Below are 20,143 nucleotides of genomic sequence, written 5' to 3' on the forward strand. Positions count from 1 at the left end.
TCTCTCCATTTAGGTCTTTTTAATGTCTGTAACTTGGTTTATACTATGAAGTGAACAAGTCTTGTACATAATTTGTTAAGTGTATTATCTTGAGAAGCCATGACTGGGAGAAAATATCTTAAAATCACCTATTCAATGAAGGATTAGTTCCCGAATATATAAAATACTCTAAAAAATAAGGAAGTTTTAAAAGGAAATTACTATGCATCCTGTGTGTAGTCATATTTATATGAATCAATTCATATTTTAAAACTCAGATAACTACATATCAAAAAACAGTGTATTATAAATTATTAATAGAATTGTTAAGTCTGCAATTTTTTTAATGAAAACAGCCAAAGACAGTGCTATTATTGCTCCTTTAATAATCATGACATTATTTGTTTAATTCTAATAATTTCCATTTTGGGTGTTCTTTATTCTTTCTGTAAATTTTCCGCTTTTACCTAGGATCATTTAGAATCAACTCAAAGATCTTCTTGACTATTTATAGTAGTGTGGCTCTGTTGGTAACAAATTCCCTCAATTTTTGTTTTCAAAAACATCTGTATTGCATCTTGATTATTCAAGGATATTTTTGCTGGTTACAGAATTCTAGGGAGCAATTTTTTTTTTCGTTTATGACATTTAAGATGCCATTTTATTGTCTCCTTGTTTCCATGATTCCGCCATCAGGTTTAGTGTTGCTTTCAAAATTAATTTGCCTTTTCCTCCCTCAACTAGTTTTTATATTTTCTCTTTCTTTTATTTTCAGCAAACTAATTCTGATATGCTTATAATAATCCTCTTCCCAAATTAATTCCAAGATGTTTCTTGGAAATTAATAAAATTCTTTAATGTATGGTTTATGTCCTTTATCAGTTTTGGAAAATTGTTCACAATTATTTCTAAAAACACAATTTCTTACTGTAATCTTTCTTTTTGGAACTCTTAAGTATATTTTTTTCATTATTTTTCTCTGTACTCAAGTTCTAATATTTTTTCTGACTTTATTCTGCAAGTTAATGATCTTTTCTTCTGCTGTATTCCTCTGATGCTGAATACATCTAATGAATCCTAAATTTCAGGCACTGATCTTTTTCTGTTTTAGTTTGCATATTTGATTCTTTTTAAATAAATAGAATGTATCTGTTGAAATTATCAATTTTTATCTGACACATTCAACCTTTTTCCTATTTTCTTTAACATGTTTATAGTAGTAATACGAAGACGTTTTCTGCTAATTTTAACATAGAAATCATGTAAATGAATGGTTTTATTGGCTCTTTTTCCTTGGACCATTTATTTTACATTGTTTCTTAATATGTCTCCCAATTTTCAATAAATGGCAGATATTATTTCTAAAAGAGGCTAAATTTGAGGTGCATTTGTTCTGAGATAGCATACTCTCTTTTTCTTTTCTTTTTCAAGTAGACAGTGATAAATTCACCACCTTCATCCAGTCAAGAAGTAAGTGTGGCCAGGGATGGGCTGAAGCTTACGTCAGTCTCATTTTCACTCTGGTTTCAAAGATCTTAAGGATATGACCAATCATATGTTTATTGAACATCCCTATCTCTGCCAGGACTTTGACTTTTAAGCACTGTTCAACTGCATGGAATTTCATTCCATGTTTCCTTCTGTATTTCTGGCTGCCTCAACACTCAGCTGAAGTCCAGTGGGAGAAAATTGGCAGCTCTGATTTAGGCTTTCCAGATTCCAAATGGCCACAACAGCCAATGCAGCAATCAAAAGCATTACTGGCTTATCTTTACACCAGCAGAGTCCATCTGATTATGGCAAGCCTGATCCATAGTTCATGCCCAGATCTGCAAATGCCCTCTGAGAAAAACAGGACAGGTATAGATGAGGCTTCCACTTAACTGGAAAGGAATATTTTCTAATGTCTTCTAAAATGATGATTTTTGTAATAACTACTTTTTCATGGTTGAAATAGTGCAGATGATGGTCTACCACAGCTTATACATACTAATTAGAAGCAGAAAGATGTGTGATCGATGTCTGAGTGGGTTCTGCTAAATATTTTAGGTATATGCCACATAAAGAAAGATGAAATATCACAGCACCTACCTTTAAAATGAAACTTATTAAAAATAAAATAAAACTTATTAACAGACTAAGATCAATGAATATTGTTCAAAATGATGCAAAACTTTCTAAAAATAACTACTTATTCTTTTTTTTTTAATTAACTTTTATTGGTGTTCAATTTACCAACATACAGAAAAACACCCAGTGCTCATCCCGTCAAGTGTCCACCTCAGTGCCCGTCACCCATTCCCCTCCAACACCCGCCCTCCTCCCCTTCCACCACCCCTAGTTCATTTCCCCGAGTTAGGAGTCTTTATGTTCTGTCTCCCTTCCTGATATTTCCCAACTACTTATTCTTTAAAAGACAAAATATCAATTCAGAAATAATTTAATCAGTCTACTATGAAATACACACTTACAAACTATTGGAATTCCTGGATGCCAACTGGTAGTTATAAAAATGAGAAGTAGATAATATTACATTTTCTTCGGATCACTAATTTAAATAACTGCCATTTATTTTGCATGATCCCTTAATTTCCTGCCTTCCCCCAAACATTTATTAAATACAAACTATGATCTACATAAAAGAAAAATAAGAAGAATAAACAGGGCTATTGAGATCCCAAAGTTAAGAATAATTCGCCCCATAGAGTAGATTAGGTAAAAAACAAACAAACAAACATACACTGTTTAGTTCAGGTTTCTCAGTTAACAGAGTGGAAACTATCAACTCTCAGTAGTTCTTGAATTCTTTTCTGGTAAGCTCACAAATAATTAGCTCTGCCAGGACTCTGCTTCCTTCTCATCCTCTTTTTAACATTTCTCTATCCTTTAATACTGACTTTTGAACTCTACTGTTTAAAACAAAAGGAAGGAACAAAATGAATATCCCCTCCTCGCTTAGCTCAGAGGCATTACTTTAGCATTCCCTTGTCCTTACATCAAATCAAAGCAAGTCTAATACATAGCAGCTATAAAATAAGTATTTCTTAAATAAATAAATGAATCACATTTAGAGAGTACAGGAATATAGAAATGACTGAATGAGTAAAATATCATGTTAAGATTGGAAGCTCTGAGAAAGTTATTTTTCATTTAAGATTACAAATCACATAATATTCACAAAATATTCTCACCCCTTTTTTAAAATGTAAATAGAATGGAACATTTTTCACGCATAGTACTTAACATCCCTCATGTATCCTTGCTGTCTTTTGCTAAGTACCAATTGTCCTTTTATAGTTTATCTTTTGTAGTTATCTAAGTTTTATTTCATAGCTTATAACAACATTTGTAATGCTATTTATAGTAGATGGATTCAATTTGCTATCTCAGTGGTTTTATACTTGAATAAGCACCTGTACTTTTCTACTTGTCTTATGAAAAGATTCTCATCAAAATATGTACTTTGCCTGTAAGCATACCCATTTATTTAATAATTTATGTATTTTATTCCATATCAAATATATTAGCTAATAGAAAAAAGATTAAATAGAAAAGAAAAATGATAAATTAACTTCAGCAAAATTAAACTTCCGCTAATCAAAAGACAAAGATAAAAAGATAATTTGGCAGGCCATAAACTGAGGAAAACTATTTGTAATTCACACATCAGATAAAGGACTTCTACCCACTACCCAGAGTAGATAAGAATTCTATAGGCAAATAATGAAAAGACAAACAAATTGATAAAAATGGGAAAATTCTTGAACATATGATGCACAAAGGAGTATAAGTAGCTAATAAGCAGATTAAAAATGTGCTCAAAGTTACTAGTTGTCAGGGAATAGAAGTTACAATAATAAAAGGTTACCACTACATATTTTTGGAATGACTAAAATTTTAAAAACTATTAACACTAGGGGCACCTGGGTGTTCAGTCAGTTAAGTGTCCAACTCTTGATTTCAGCTCAGGTCATGATCTCAGGATTGCAGGATGGAGCCATGCATCAGGCTCTGCACTCAGTGCAGTGTCTACCTATTCCTCTCCCTTGCTCTTCCTCTCTCTCAATCTCTTAAATAAAATCTTAAAAAAAAAAAAAAAAAAGCTAGCAACACCAGAGGTTGGCATGGATATAGAGCACGTGGCACTTTTCTATTACTATTGGGAGAGTTAAATGGTAAAACAATCTGAGAAAATTGAGAGTTTCTTATGAGGATATTCATCTACCCTATGATCTAGTGATTCCACTTTCATATATTTATGCAAGATAGATGAAAACATTTGCCCATAAAACTATTTAAACAAGTATAGCCATAATAGCTTAATTCATTACATCCAAAATCCAGAATGCTCAAGAACAAGAAATAACTAATGTACACATTATATGGAATACTACTCAGCAATAGTGTAAATGGGTCTTAAATTATTATAAGTGAAAGCAGAGACAAAGGGGTATATAACATGATTCCACTTATATGAAGTTCTAGAATATCTGAAACTAAACTATGGTGATGAGTCCAAACAATAGTTGTCTCAGGAAATGGTGGTGGAGATTGCTTGGGAAGGGGTACAAAGGCACTTTATATGGTGATGGAAATGTTCCATATCATGGTAGTACTGTGCAATACCAAATTGTATGCATTTATCAAAGTTTATCAAACTTTAAAAAAGATAAACATATTTCACTGTATAATTTCACCATATTTAAGACATATCTCAATTTGTAATCATTAATAGCATAAAACCATAGAAAAACTATTTTTTAATATGCTTTTCAAGATCTATCAGAATTTCATTCAATACCATTTCACAATATTAAGTAGAACTATTCTAAGGAATATCAAGATTAACCTAACAGCATGAATTATCTCCATTTTATACAACAGAAAATTCAAACTCAGAATGAATATGTAATTTACTCAAAGCCACACAACTCTTAAAGCAGTAGACCCAGAATTAATTTTAAGGTAAAATGGTCATCACAGCCTGGACTCCTTCCCCTACGCTATGATATTTTTGCATGTCAAATCATATAATGTTGTTTTTTCTAAAATAATAAGCTTATTTTAATGAAAAACAGAATTGATATTATAACTTTTAAGTGACAAAATATTGGGAACAGCTTTTAGGATATACTAATATAGGATTTGTATGATCATGAATTGATTCAATAATAGAATATAAAACTGACCTCAGAACTTCTTGTTGATTTGGAAAAGACAAGCAAACCAATGGATACATACTTATTAGTTTGGAAATATATATATAAGATACAAAGAGAGATACATTGGCCATATTATAAATTATACTTTTTTATAAGGATGTGAAAATCCTGGAGAAGTACAATCATAGTCCCAGGAATCACTGTATATTATTATATAAACTATATTGTTTTATTCTGTTTTCAAAATAAATTGTCAATCCTAAAGAAGTATAATTTACACACATAAAAATTAAAACTTTCCAGCTGTACATTCAGTTCTGTGAATTTGGAAAATCTTATAAAATTGTATAATCACAATCTAAATATAAAATACCTCTGTCATAACCTGAAATTTCTCTGACCATTCAATCTGTCTGTCTACCACCTCCTCAGTCTATGGCAACCACTGATCGAATTTTAGGCAGTTGTGTAATTTCCCAGAATTCATATAAATGTGATAATACAGTATACAGTGTTTTGATGTCCACCTTTTTCCACTCAGCATCATTTTGAGATTCATTCATGTTGTTGTATGTATCACTGGTTCATTTCTTTTTATTGCTGAGTAGTATGCATTTTATAAATATTCCAGTTTGGTTATCAATTCACCAGGTCATAGATATTTGTGTTGTTTCCATTTTGAGAGATTATTAGTAGAGCGACCCTAAATATAGCCACACAGGTTTTGTATGAACATGTCTTCATTCATCTTGTTAAGTACCGAGAAGTGGGATTCTTGAGTGGTATAGTAAGTGTGTATTTAACTTATAAGAACCTATCAAACTGTTCTGCAATGTGATGTACCTTTTCACATTCCCACCAGCTATGTATGAGAGGCCAGTTTAATTATTTTTGTGTATAGTGTAAGGTATGATTTGAAGGTTATTTTTTTCTTGCATGTGCTTATCAATTATTTTAATACCATATGTTGAAAAGAGTATTTTTTTCTCTACTAGTTTCCCTGATAAATATGTCAAAATTGACCTTATGCCAGTGGTTAATATTTCCGGTTTCTCTCTCATATTCCATTTTTCAATACAGACATCCTTTTATACCACATTACCTTGATTACAGTAGATTTATATTAACTTTGAAATCAAATAATTTAAAACATATATGTCAACTCATTTTATCATATAATATCTTAAATTTCTGAATACATCTGCATTCTTCTCCAGAACTCTTTCTTCCCATCTACTCTATATTTAGTCTAAAAAATAAAATACTGTGTTTCCAAATATTAGAAAATCATGTTTTTGAGTCCCCATTTAGGATTTTTATAAACTGACGTATTTCCAGGATCATTGCATCATCAACATTAACAAATAAGGCCTATAGCTTTTTCTGATTGAAAATATCTAAATATTAGATATCTAAATATCTAATATTTAATTTGCTTAGTATAAATAGAGTTATATAATATATTCATACCAGATGATTTTCAAAGGTGATTTGAAGCAGATTATGAGGAGGAAACTATGCATCCAGTAAGGCTAACAAAATAGATATGATTAAGTTTTTCCCAAGCCTCTTTGCTTTTTAAGTAGAAATAGTTAATGGCCATCACTTGGCAAAAAGAAAAAAAGGAAGGAAATGAAGGAAGGAAGGAGGAAGGAAGGAAGGAAGGAAGGAAGGAAGGAAGGAAGGAAGGAAGGAGAAAGAAAGAAAAAAGAAAGAAAAAAAGAAAGAAAGAAAGAATTTGGAAACTAGCCCTTTATCTGATATGTCATTTGCAAATATCTTCTCCCATTCTGTAGGTTGTCTTTTAGTTTTGTTGACTGTATCCTTTGCTGTGCAAAAGCTTCTTATCTTGATGAAGTCCCAATAGTTCATTTTTGCTTTTGTTTCTTTTGCCTTTGTGGATGTATCTTGCAAGAAGTTACTGTGGCCGAGCTCAAAAAGGGTGTTGCCTGTGTTCTCTTCTATGATTTTGATGGACTCTTGTCTCACATTTAGATCTCTCATCCATTTTGAGTTTATCTTTGTGTATGGTGAAAGAGAGTGGTCCAGTTTCATTCTTCTGCATGTGGAAGTCCAATTTTCCCAGCACCATTTATTGAAGAGACTGTCTTTCTTCCATTGGATAGTCTTTCCTCCTTTATCGAATATTAGATGACCGTACATTTCAGGGTCCACTTCTGGGTTCTCTATTCTGTTCCATTGATCTATGTGTCTGTTTTTGTGCCAGTACCACACTGTCTTGATGACCACAGCTTTGTAGTACAACCTGAAATCTGGCATTGTGATGCCCCCAGATATGGTTTTCTTTTTTAAAATTCCCCTGGCTATTCGGGGTCTTTTCTGATTCCACACAAATCTTAAAATAATTTGTTCTAACTCTCTGAAGAAAGTCCATGGTATTTTGATAGGGATTGCATTAAACGTATAAATTGCCCTGGGTAACATTTACATTTTTACAATATTAATTCTGCCAATCCATGAGCATGGAATATTTTTCCATCTCTTTGTGTCTTCCTCAATTTCTTTCAGAAGTGTTCTATAGTTTTTAGGGTATAGATCTTTTACCTCTTTGGTTAGGTTTATTCCTAGGTATCTTATGCTTTTGGGTGCAATTGTAAATGGGATTGACTCCTTAATTTCTCTTTCTTCAGTCTCATGGTTAGCGTATAGAAATGCCATTGATTTCTGGAAATTGATTTTGTATCCTGCCACGCTACCAAATTGCTGTATGAGTTCTAGCAATCTTGGGGTGGAGGCTTTTGGGTTTTCTATGTAGAGTATCATGTCATCAGCAAAGAGGGAGAGTTTGACTTCTTCTTTGCCAATTTGAATGCCTTTAATGTCTTTTTGTTGTCTGATTGCTGAGGCGAGGACTTCCAGAACTATGTTGAACAGCAGTGGTGAGAGTGGACATCCCTGTCTTGTTCCTGATCTTATTAAACTCAACACCAAAGAAACAAACAATCCAATCATGAAATGGGCAAAAGACATGAAGAGAAATCTCACAGAGGAAGACATGGACATGGCCAACAAGCACATGAGAAAATGCTCTGCATCACTTGCCATCAGGGAAATACAAATCAAAACCACAATGAGATATCACCTCACACCAGTGAGAATGGGGAAAATTAACAAGGCAGGAAACAACAAATATTGGAGAGGATGCGGAGAAAAGGGAACCCTCTTACACTGTTGGTGGGAATGTGAACTGGTGCAGCCACTCTGGAAAACTGTGTGGAGGTTCCTCAAAGAGTTAAAAATAGACCTACGACCTGCCCTACGACCCAGCAATTGCACTGTTGGGGATTTACCCCAAAGATTCAGATGCAATGAAACGTCGGGACACCTGCACCCCGATGTTTCTATCAGCAATGGCCACAATAGCCAAACTGTGGAAGGAGCCTCGGTGTCCATCGAAAGATGAATGGATAAAGAAGATGTGGTTTATGTATACAATGGAATATTCCTCAGCCATTAGAAACGACAAATACCCACCATTTGCTTCAACGTGGATGGAACTGGAGGGTATTATGCTGAGTGAAATAAGTCAATCGGGGAAGGACAAACAGTGTATGTTCTCATTCATTTGGGGAATATGAATAATAGTGAAAGGGAATATAAAGGAAGGGAAAAGAAATGTTGGGAAATATCAGGAAGGGAGACAGAATATAAAGACTCCTAACTCGGGGAAACGAACTAGGGGTGGTGGAAGGGGAGGAGGGCGGGTGTTGGAGGGGAATGGGTGACGGGCACTGAGGTGGACACCTGACGGGATGAGCACTGGGTGTTTTTCTGTATGTTGGTAAATTGAACACCAATAAAAATTAATTTAAAAAAAAAAAAGAAAGAAAGAAGAAAGAAAGAAGGAAAGAAAAGAAAGAAAGAAAGAAAGAAAGAAAGAAAGAAAGAAGAAAGAAAGAAAGAAAAAGAAAGAAAGAAAACATTCTTAATGGTATACTCATATACCATTAAATCACATTCAAAATCAGTCCATCATTTCTGAGAGCTCCCATTCAGTAGCTCCCATCTAGTTAACAACCAGAACGTCAACCAAAGTTTTTCTATAATGCCTGTCATATTTTCTGTCTCTTTTCTGATCCTTAAACTCTGTCAATGTCAATTGCTCTTAAAACCACACAATATAGTCTTACCATTATACCTTTGGCATATGTTCAATATAAGAGTCAAAAACCCAATTAGAGTTTTATAGGAAAAATAAGGTCTATATGACTATAGACCTTAGTCTATATGACTCTGTCTATATGACTAAGACCTAAACTATATGACTCTTTGTTGTAAAGCTAAATGTACAACATTACATTTTTCAATAAAAGTTCTCTTATGGAGGGTTCTCTAACATGCTTCAATGATTTATAAGTCTGCCAGTCTAATTGAATCCAAATGACAAAATACAGAAAATCAAGAAATGGGAATAAATATCTACCTCTGAGACTATACCTGAGTTATTTCTTATCACTTTATGTCAGTTTTCAATATACCCAATATTCAAATTTCTTAAATATATATCTTGATGATATAAGCCTTCTATTTCTATCTATATGAAATAATTTCAGTCAAAAGAAGTGCAACTTAAATATTATTACATTGTAAATAAACTGGGAATGCTATAGTATATTGGGTCTTTAACATATTGTAGGAATCAAATTCAAAGGACTGGGTATTAGCAAGTCAATCACTACAAATTTTACACAAATAACTCATTAGCAGGAATCTGGCTGTTCTTTCTGCCACACTAGCGAAACTTTTTTTTAAGGTCATCTGTGATCCCTTGAATACCAAATTTAATGATCTGTTCTTGTCTTCAAATTAAATATCTCTCTGAAGCATTATATTTATCTGGCCAGCTGATATTTCTTAAATATTTATTCTTCCTTGGTTTAGGAAACACAATCAGCAACTAATTTTCTCATAAGTTTCCCCTCATGATTTCCTTAACCCAGATTTTTAATGATCTGTCATCTGGACAGTTGGCAAGCATCCTATTTCATTTCTAAATTACCTGTATGTTGCCCTTCTAGCTTCTCCCACTGGCAACAAGTATATCTTCTGAAAAACAACAAATCTCTCATTATATCAATTAACTCAGAAATTGTCAGATTCTGAATAAATATGACAGATTGAACAAACAGGTTTAATACAGCTCTTTTCCAAAATATATAAGAATATAATAAATTGATAATAAACTGGTCAGCTAGATTCACTGGTGAATTATACCAAACATTTAAGGAAGAAATTACATCAACTTTCTATAATCTCTTCTGGAAAACAGAGGCAGAGGGAATATTTTAGACTCATTCTATGAGGTCGGCATTATCTAAGCACCAAAATTAGACAAAGACATTACAAGAAAACAACAAACCAGTATCTCTCATAAACATAGATGCAATAATCCTCAACAAAATATTAGCAAAACAAATTCAACAGTGTATAAAAAGATTTATGCACCAAGACCAAGGAGACATATCCCAGATATGTAAGATTTGTTCAACATTGAAAAATCAATTAATATAATTCATTACATCAACAGGCAAAAAAAGCAAAATCACATGATTATATCAATAAATGCAGTTTAAAAAGTATGACAAAATAAAATACCTACATATGATAAAAAACTTCAGCAATCTAAAAACAGAGGGGAAACTCCTAAACTGGGTAAAAGACATCAACAAAAAACCTACAGGAAGCATCATACTTAATGATGAGAAACTAGAAATTTTCCCAATAAAATCAGGAAAAGGTAAGGAAGTGCCCTCTGACCACTCCTTTTCAACATCATACTGGAGTCCTAGCTAATTCTATAATACAAGAAAATAAAATAAACTGTATAAAGACTAGAAAAGTAGAAAACTGGAAATAAAACTGTGTATGCTCTCAGATAACTTTGTTATCTATGTAGAAAATCCAATTATTGATCAAAAAACTCCTGGAACTAAAATGCGATTATAGCAAGCTTGCAGGGAACAAGGCTAATATACAAACATCAACAGATATTCTAAATGTCAACAATGAACAAGTGGAATTTGAAATTAAAAACACAATTGCATTTACATTAGTAGCCCCAGATGAAATACTTATAAGTCTAACAAAATATGCACAAAATCCGTATGAGGAAAACTACAAAACTCTGATGAAAGAAATTTAAAAATTAACTCAATAGGAAGATATCTCATGATTATGGATAAGAAAACTCATTGTCAAGATGTCAGTTTTTCCTAACTTGATCTATAGATCCCTGTGTGTGTGTGAAATATATATATATATATATATTTCACACACACACGTATATGTTTATATGTATATATATTCTTTACATATATAAATCTTCTTTATATAAATCTTTATGTATATAAATCTATTATATGTAATAGCGTGTGTATATACATTTATATGTATGTATACGTATGCATATGTATATATACTCTACATATATAAATCTTTATATAAATCGTTATATATATAAATCTATTATATATAATAGTATGCATATATACACATATATGTATATGTATTCTTTATATATAAATCTTTATATAAACATATGTATCATATATATAAATCTATTAGATGGATAGATGATAGATAGATAGATAGATAGATAGATAGATAGATAGATAGATCTTCTTTATCCATTCATCAGTCAATGGACACTTGAGCTGTTTCAATAATTTGGAATTGTAAACAATGCTGCCATAAACATAGGGGTGCATGTATGCATGTATCCCTTTGACTTAGTATTTTTGTATCTTTGGGTAAATATCCAGTAGTAAGATTGGTGGATCATAGGCTGATTCTACTTTGAACTTTTTGAGGAAGCTTCAAACTCTTCCAGAACAGCTGCACTAGTCTTCATTCCAATCAAGAGTGCATAAAAGGTCCTTTTTCTCCTTTCCAACACTTGTTGTTTCCTGTTTTTTTTTTTTTTATTTTAGCCATTCTGAGAGGTGTGAGGAGATACTTTATTATAGGTGTGCATTTTCCTGATGATGAGTGATGTGAGCATCTTTTCATGTGTCTGTTGGCCATCTAGATGTCTTCTTTTCCTGTGTCTGTTCATGTCTTCTATTTTTTTTTCAATGGATTATTTGTGCTTGGGGTGTTGAATTGTATAAACTCTTTATATATTTTGGATAATAAACCCTTATCAGATATGCCATTTGCAAATAATTTCTCCCATTCTGTATGTTGACTTTTTTTGGTCTTGGTGATCATTTCTTTCACTGTGCAGAAGCTTTTTTATTTTTCCTATTGACTACAGTGTCTAAAAGTCAAATGCTATTTATTCATTTCTGAATGAATACATTCCTAGCAGTGGGATTACTAATTATAGAAAATCTTGCTAACTTCAATCAACATAAAAAAGGTAAAGTTACTCAGAATTTTGCCTCAACTTCACTCTATGTAGCTGCATTTGTTTTTCTTCTTGTTCTTCTTGGCATTTGAAATAAACCCATGACCTTATAAAACTAAAAAAGTAATTCAAGAATTCAGTTCATAGAACATGCGTATAAAAATCTATTTCAATGTCAAAAACCATATTTAAATTTGAATTTTTATTAAAATTAGTGGGATTACATAAAATTAAAACAACTTTAAAAATAAAATTACTTTGGAACGCCTGGGTGGCTCAGTGGTTGAGCACCTTCCTTTGGCCCAGGGTGTGATTCTAGGGTCCCGGGGTGGATCAAGTCATGCCTTGGGCTCCCCACAGGGAGTCTGCTTCTCCCTCTGCCTGTCTCTGCCTCTCTTTCTCTGTTTCTCTCATGGATAAATAAATAAAATATTTTTTAAAAAGAATAATTCAATAAAATCTTTTTAAAAATTATATTACTTTTTCATAAATTGTAAGCATTATGTAGTTCCTCATATATGTTTGATAGCAAAGATGTTTACTAAATATTATTGGTGTACAAAAAATTCTAAGGCAATTATCTTCAAAACAAATTGTGATTAAACTTTACAGTCTCATTTGGTTACTATGGCAAAGAGTTAATCTGAAATTTAATTTTGTGTATTAACACTATTGCTTCATTCTTACATTTGCTAATGAAACTATAATTACAGTATCAAGAAGAATATAGAAATCTGATACTATGTGATGATTTGTAAATGTGTGATATTGAAATATTAAGTCAAAAGTCAAAAACCTCATATACATTTATATATGTATGCATGTGTGTGTATATATATATACATATACACACACATATATATAATGATGTTTACCAACAACCTAAAGATATTTCTTTTTATAAATACTTAAAAATGTCAGTCTCAACCTCTTACCCTGCTCTACTAGATTCATTACAGGACATATTCCTAAGTACAAGAATTCTGAAATTAATAATATTCAGTTAGAGTTTTCTATTAAAAAGTTCAATTAACAATAAACACTACCCTAGTAACAGACCTAGTTGGGTCTGCCCTATAGGATAACAGCATCTAGAGCAGGTGCTTCCAACTCCAACTACTTAACACAACTGTCATTAGACTGTTACACTCCACCCTCTCCCACTTTTTTATTTAGGTATAATTTTATTTTTATTTTTTTTTTATTTTTTTTTTTAGGTATAATTTTTATATATTAAAATTTACCCAAATAAGTTCTGAGTTTGGTGAACTTTGAGATCTGTATACAATCATTTAACCACTGCCACAATCAAGATATAGAGTATCTCCATCACTCTAAAAGGTTTCTTTATGTCATTTGCATCACCTTAAACTAGTTAATATTTTGTTACCATTTTACCCATCCTTTTATCTGTATGATATTTCATATTCAATTAATTTACAGATAATTTCTGGAACATCACTACTATTTTCTTAAGTGACTCAGTTTTTTCTCAAATTTTCTGGATTTTGGCTTCCACCAGAATTGTTCTGAATAGCACAACTCCTATATGACCCATCACATTCAAGCATGCTGAACTCATGAAGGATTTTTCCAAATAATCCATCTACAACATGGGTTTATTTTTAAATGAAGAATCATTTCCTTTATTTAATTTTAAATTTTGGATTCTGTAGAAATTACTAAACTCACAGTCATTTCAAAATTGCAGACAGCCATAGCCCTGACTTCGAATCTTTACTTTAAAGTACCATGAAACTCAACAGGAATAAAGAAAAACTCAAAAAAAAAAAAAAAAAACTTTATCTTAGAGTGCAGTGACTTAAAATATGTAAACAATTATTGCTCATAGAAACAATTTAAAATATTTATGTAGGGAAAGCCACTAATTTTCACATTGATATGCTAATCTTACAGTTAATTTGTAATGTGAAGTTTCAAAAATAAAACAAGATCTAAAATATGTTTTATAGGGATGTCTGGGTGATTCAGTTGTTAGGCATCTGCCTTTGGCTCAGGGTGTGATCCTGTGGTCCTGGGATCAAGTTCCGCATCAGGCTCTCTGTGAGGAGCCTGCTTTTCCCTCTGCCTATGCCTCTGCCTCTCTCTGTGTCTCTCAAAAATAAATGAATAAAATATTTAAAAAATAATTTTTAAAAAATTATAGATTAAAAATCATAAAACCAATAAATAAGTTTAATGCAATAATTTGTTCCACATAAAGAATTAAAATATTCCAATTAATAGGAAATAGATATCTAGAAATGACTTCAGTTCCCAGTTCCATATTTTATAATCTGAAGAGCTAAACAGGAGGGGATACAAGATGTTGAAAGGCATAGAAATATGTTTCCTTAAAAAAAATTAAGGAAGTTATGTTTGTCCCTATGTGGAGGCAAGAGTAAAAGAACTCTTGGTAGCTATCTTGGAATGATTCATTGGTTTTCATGAAAATGAATGAGAATAGAGGATGTATGCTTCTTTAGAAGGGTGAACTTGATCAAAGAAAACAGAAGCAGCATTTATGAAGAAGAAAAATTTGTCAAGAAAATAGGCAAGAAATCTGTATAAAGCTGTGTTTCTTAGCTGGAGTGGTTTGGTGCCCCATGGGACATTTGGCAACGTCTGGAGTCACACTGTCACAAGGCTGGATTGGGGAGAGTATAGGTCACTGGCATCTAGTGTGTAAATGCTTTAAATGATATTATTCCTTTTTTTGTTTGTTTTAATTTTACAGACAGAAAGAGAGCAAGAGCAGGGAGGAAAAGGGAAGGAGAGATAGAATCTTAAGCAGACTCCATGCTCAGAATGGAGCCTGATGCAGAACTCGGTCTCACAACCCCAAGATAGTGACCTGAAGAGTTAGTCACTTAACCAACTCAGTCATGTAGGCACCCCAATGCTACTATTCATTCTACAATGCATGGGCCAGCACCCCACAGCAATGAATTGCCCAATCCAAAATGTCAGCAGCATTAAGATTGAAAAACCCTGGTGTAAACTGTGAAAATGTCGAGGAGAAAGTTCAGCTTCCCAACAGATCCTGTGATTACCTTTACTATCGTTACTTAAGAACTCAACAGGTTCTTTTAGTATTATTATTGCATGGTTCTCTGAATCCTTGTACTTAAGAAACTTGCTTTCTGCTTTGTAAAGTAAAATGTATATGTATGAAAAGATGGGTAATGGCACAAAAATAAAAGGGAATAAAAGTATAAATTAATTAATTGAAGTCTAATACTTCAAAGAAGAGAGCATCTAAACATGAGGATTAAGCATACAGATTTTGGATAGTCTAAATTTGGACCCCAACTATAATGTTTTCTAATTATGAGACTCAAGGCTAAATTAGCTTCTGAAAGCTTCCACATTTTCATATGTAGATTGAACACCTAATTTTTCTGGCAGGTAGGAAAAATAAGTAAAATAATTGAAAGCCGCTTATAAAAATAGCTGGCACATAATGTCAGCTATTGTGTTTTTTTTTTTCTCATTAAACTTTTATTTTAATGGGTCTCAAAATTCTGTGACAGATTTTTGGTCAAGTTGTTCCCATTAAAAAGTACTGATTTTAAAAACTAATAACTTAAAACTGCCACACACGCACACACACAAAAAAATGGTTCATAAAACATTCTCCTTTCCTTCTGAAGGTTTTACAATGCATTGTTATCATTAACCAGTCTTTTACTATTTAAACTTAAATGGCCAATTGACACAAACAGTTCTGAGACCGTTCTTCCACCACTGATTTAAGACTGGGGTGGCAGGTATTGGGGATAATATTCATTTAGCCTTCTGAGCTTTCTGGGCAGACTTGGTGACTTTGCCAGCTCCAGCTGCCTTCTTGTCCACTGCTTTGATGACACCCACAGCAACCATCTGTCTCATGTCATGAACAGCAAAACGGCCCAGAGGAGAATAGTCAGAGAAGCTCTCAACACACATAGTTTGCCAGGAACCATATCAACAATGGCAGCATCCCCAGATTTCAAGAACTTGGGACCATCTTCCAGCTTCTTTCCAGAACGACGATCTATCTTTTCCTTCAGCTCAGCAAACTTGCAAGCAATGTGAGCTGTGTGACAATCCAGCACAGGTGCATATCCAGCACTGATTTGGCCTGGATGGTTCAGGATAATCACCTGAGCCGTGAAGCCAGCTGCTTCCATTGGTGGGTCATTTTTGCTGTCACCAGCCACATTGCCACGATGAATATCTTTGATAGATACGTTCTTGACATTGAAGCCCACATTGTCCCCAGGAAGAGCCTCACTCAAAGCTTCATGGTGCATTTCAACAGACTTTAATTCAGTTGTAACATTGACTGGAGCAAAGGTGACCACCATGCCAGGCTTAAGAACACCTGTTTCCACTCAACCCACTGGGACAGTACCAATACCACCAATTTTGTAGACGTCTTGGAGAGGCAGACGCAGGGGCTTATCAGTTGGACAAGTTGGTGGCAGAATGCAATCCAGAGCTTCAAGCAGTGTGGTTCCACTGGCATTCCCATCTTTACAGGTGACTTTCCATCCCTTGAACCAAGGCATGTTAGCACTTGGCTCCAGCATGTTGTCACCATTCCAATCAGAAATTGGCACACATGCTACTGTGTTGGGGTTGTAGCCAATTTTCTTAATATAGGTGCTGACTTCCTTAACGATTTCCTCGTATCTCTTCTGGCTGTAAGGTGGTTCAGTGGAATCCATTTTGTTAATGCCAACAATTAGTTGTTTTACACCCAGTGTGTAAGCCAGAAGGGCATGCTCACGGGTCTGCCCATTCTTGGAGATACCTGCTTCAAATTCACCAACACCAGCAGCAACAATCAGGACAGCACAGTCAGCCTGCGATGTGCCTGTAACCATGTTTTTGATAAAGTCTCTGTGTCCTGGGGCATCAATGATGGTCACATAATACTTGCTGGTCTTGAATTTCCACAGGGAGATATCAATGGTGATACCACGTTCACGTTCAGCTTTCAGTTTATCCAAGACCCAGGCATACTTGAAGGAGCCTTTTCTCACCTCAGCAGCCTCCTTCTCAAATTCTTCGATAGTTCTTTAGTCAATCCCACCACATTTGTAGATCAGATGGCCAGTAGTGGTAGACTTGCCCGAATCTACATGTCCAATGACGACGATGTTGATGTGTCTTTTCCTTTCCCATTTTGGTTTAGGTTTAGTGGTGGTTTTCATGACACCTGTGTTCTGGCGGCAAACCCGTTGCGAAAAAGCGTCAGCTATTGTTTTGATGAAGACACCAAACATTGGATATTTGGAAAGATTCATTTAGGTTTTTGGTATTTTGTGTGAGGCCACACGGAATGAAATGTACAATCCTTCCTGTCCCCATCTCTTATTGCTTAACTGACAGTTTCTACTTCTCTTCCCCCAGAACTTCTTATGTGGTCATTTCTAATCTGACCCAAGATGCTACATAATGTGACTTAAGTAAGGAGGGGATATCACAAATACGATCTTCCTATGCTGTAAAATATTTTTTCTGCATTTTACATATCAATTTATTTTGATTGCTAAAAATAAACTGTTTTGATGTTTCTAAAGTATTGTTAAAATTGATTTAGGTGTCAATTATATATCATAAGAATTAAAGAAGAATTGAGCTAGTATAAAAGACATTTTATTTTCCAAGTGCATGACACTTTTATTCCAGAAACAAGAGCAAAAAAAATCTGCAAATTTACTAATATCATAGTAAATTGCTTGATGTCCCCAGTGTGGGTTTGAGTATATTTTAGACAGGGGATATTTTATATGTTAAACTAAAATCCAAAATAAAGTTGTCTATGACTCACTCAAACATCACATAAATATCATAATTCGTCTTTATCTGGAAAACAAAAAGAACTCAACATATATCTTAAATTGAGACAGTATAATAAAATACAAAATGAAATACCAAGTGCATTCATCTATATACAACCAATTTTAAAAAATAGTCCAGTCTCAATAACAAATATTGTTTCCCCAGAAAATAAATAAAACTGGAGAACATAAGCAATTTCTTCCAAGGTAATTCACCACAATATTTTTAGCGGTAGAATCAGAAATGCAACCTTAGTTTGCAACAAGATTCTCAAACCTGTTGAATCTACAAATTTTATGGATTGCTTTTAGGGTCAGGAACCATAGCCCCTGGTAGAGGTGATAACATAGGCAAATCAACACCTGCCACAGTCAATACTTCATATTTTGGAATTTTTACTTTAAAAAAATCCACAATGCTAAATCATAGTATCTGTTTTCTTCTGTATTGTTTTCATCATCCATTATCTACATGAGTGAAAACTGAAAAATCTTTAAAATCCTATTAATACTTAAACAATTTTAGAAATTTTCAAAAATATTTTAGTAGAGAAAAAATGTATACTAGATGACAAAATTATGGGAGTGAACATAAAATAAATAAATATGCAAAAACGTAAGGCTTTGTGAGTCAAATAACTTTGGTAACTTAAGAGAGCATAGAAGGTGAGCATTAAGTTATACATGTGTATAGATATGCATCTTTTATGTATTAATTTTGAGGGAAACTGCCAATATTTCCTCTTTTAGCTCTACAGAATCATTGAATCACAAATGTCTTTCTGCTTTAAATGGTCTCAGGATGTTTTGAGAGAACAGTTTAAATTGATTTTAGTGCTCTGTCAACATAGCTATAGTTGAGAAATAGAGTAGAAAATGCATATAAATTAGGTTATTCTGCAAATTGGTAACATCTTCAATATTATCTTTCCCTTCTTAATGGATTTAGATTAGAAACACTAATGACTATGTTAGCATATTTTGTGCTCAGTAGGAGACACGATAGAAGGGTTCTTTGGGTACATTTGGAGAGAGATAAACAGTTGAATATCATTAGCGCCAAAATCAAAATAATATTTCACTGAAAATATAGAGTTTTAAAGAAATGTTCAATGCATCTCAGAGGATTTTAAATAAATTTATGGATAGTTGCTGAAATGAACTTATTGAAGAGCATAATTTTCCTTCTACTAACTTAAAGTTTAAAAAGATGTCTTTTCCTCTGTGAATCATTCTCAAATGAGTTCTGTCTTGTATTAGAAAAATATTATCCTAGACATATTTATTCACCAGGTCTATGGCATAAGGTCTTTAATATTATTTTAGTAGAGATGATTTGCTTATATTTATCTTTTTGCTCCCTTTTACATGATCATTTTTATATTTGAAAACTGGAATATGAGCTAGTGGAGTCAAGGCACATTTAATTATTCAAACAGAATTATTCTAAACTGGAAGTTATGGCATTCACACAACATAAATGCTGCAAACACAGCTAAAGGGACTAGAGCTGGGAATGGGAAAACCAGAAACTGAAGCTTCTCTCTTCCTCAGGGACCACATGATCTGCATTTCCATTTCTCTTGCCAGGCCTCTCTGCATTTTTCTTTTTCCTTTTTCTTTATTTTATTCCTCTGCAAGATAGTTTCCTCCATCTGAATGCCACAGATCTTAGACATCCAGTCATGTAACCAGCATGTTTTTACAAATTTAGTTCAGTGCTAATCAATCACCCAGTATTCTGGTATACCATAGGTGCCACATGCCTGAGAGGGAAATCATTTTCCCACATCAGCTCTCTG

At 33.2% G+C, this 20,143-nt stretch overlaps 1 pseudogene; it reads right to left on the bottom strand.

Annotated features, from left to right (window-relative positions):
• Window positions 1–16,296: 16,296 nt before the first annotated feature.
• Window positions 16,297–17,666, bottom strand: LOC121484993 (annotated as a pseudogene).
• Between the last annotated feature and the right edge of the window lie 2,477 nt (window positions 17,667–20,143).

This window comes from Vulpes lagopus, chromosome 2, assembly GCF_018345385.1.
Source record: "Vulpes lagopus strain Blue_001 chromosome 2, ASM1834538v1, whole genome shotgun sequence".
NCBI lineage: Eukaryota > Metazoa > Chordata > Mammalia > Carnivora > Canidae > Vulpes > Vulpes lagopus.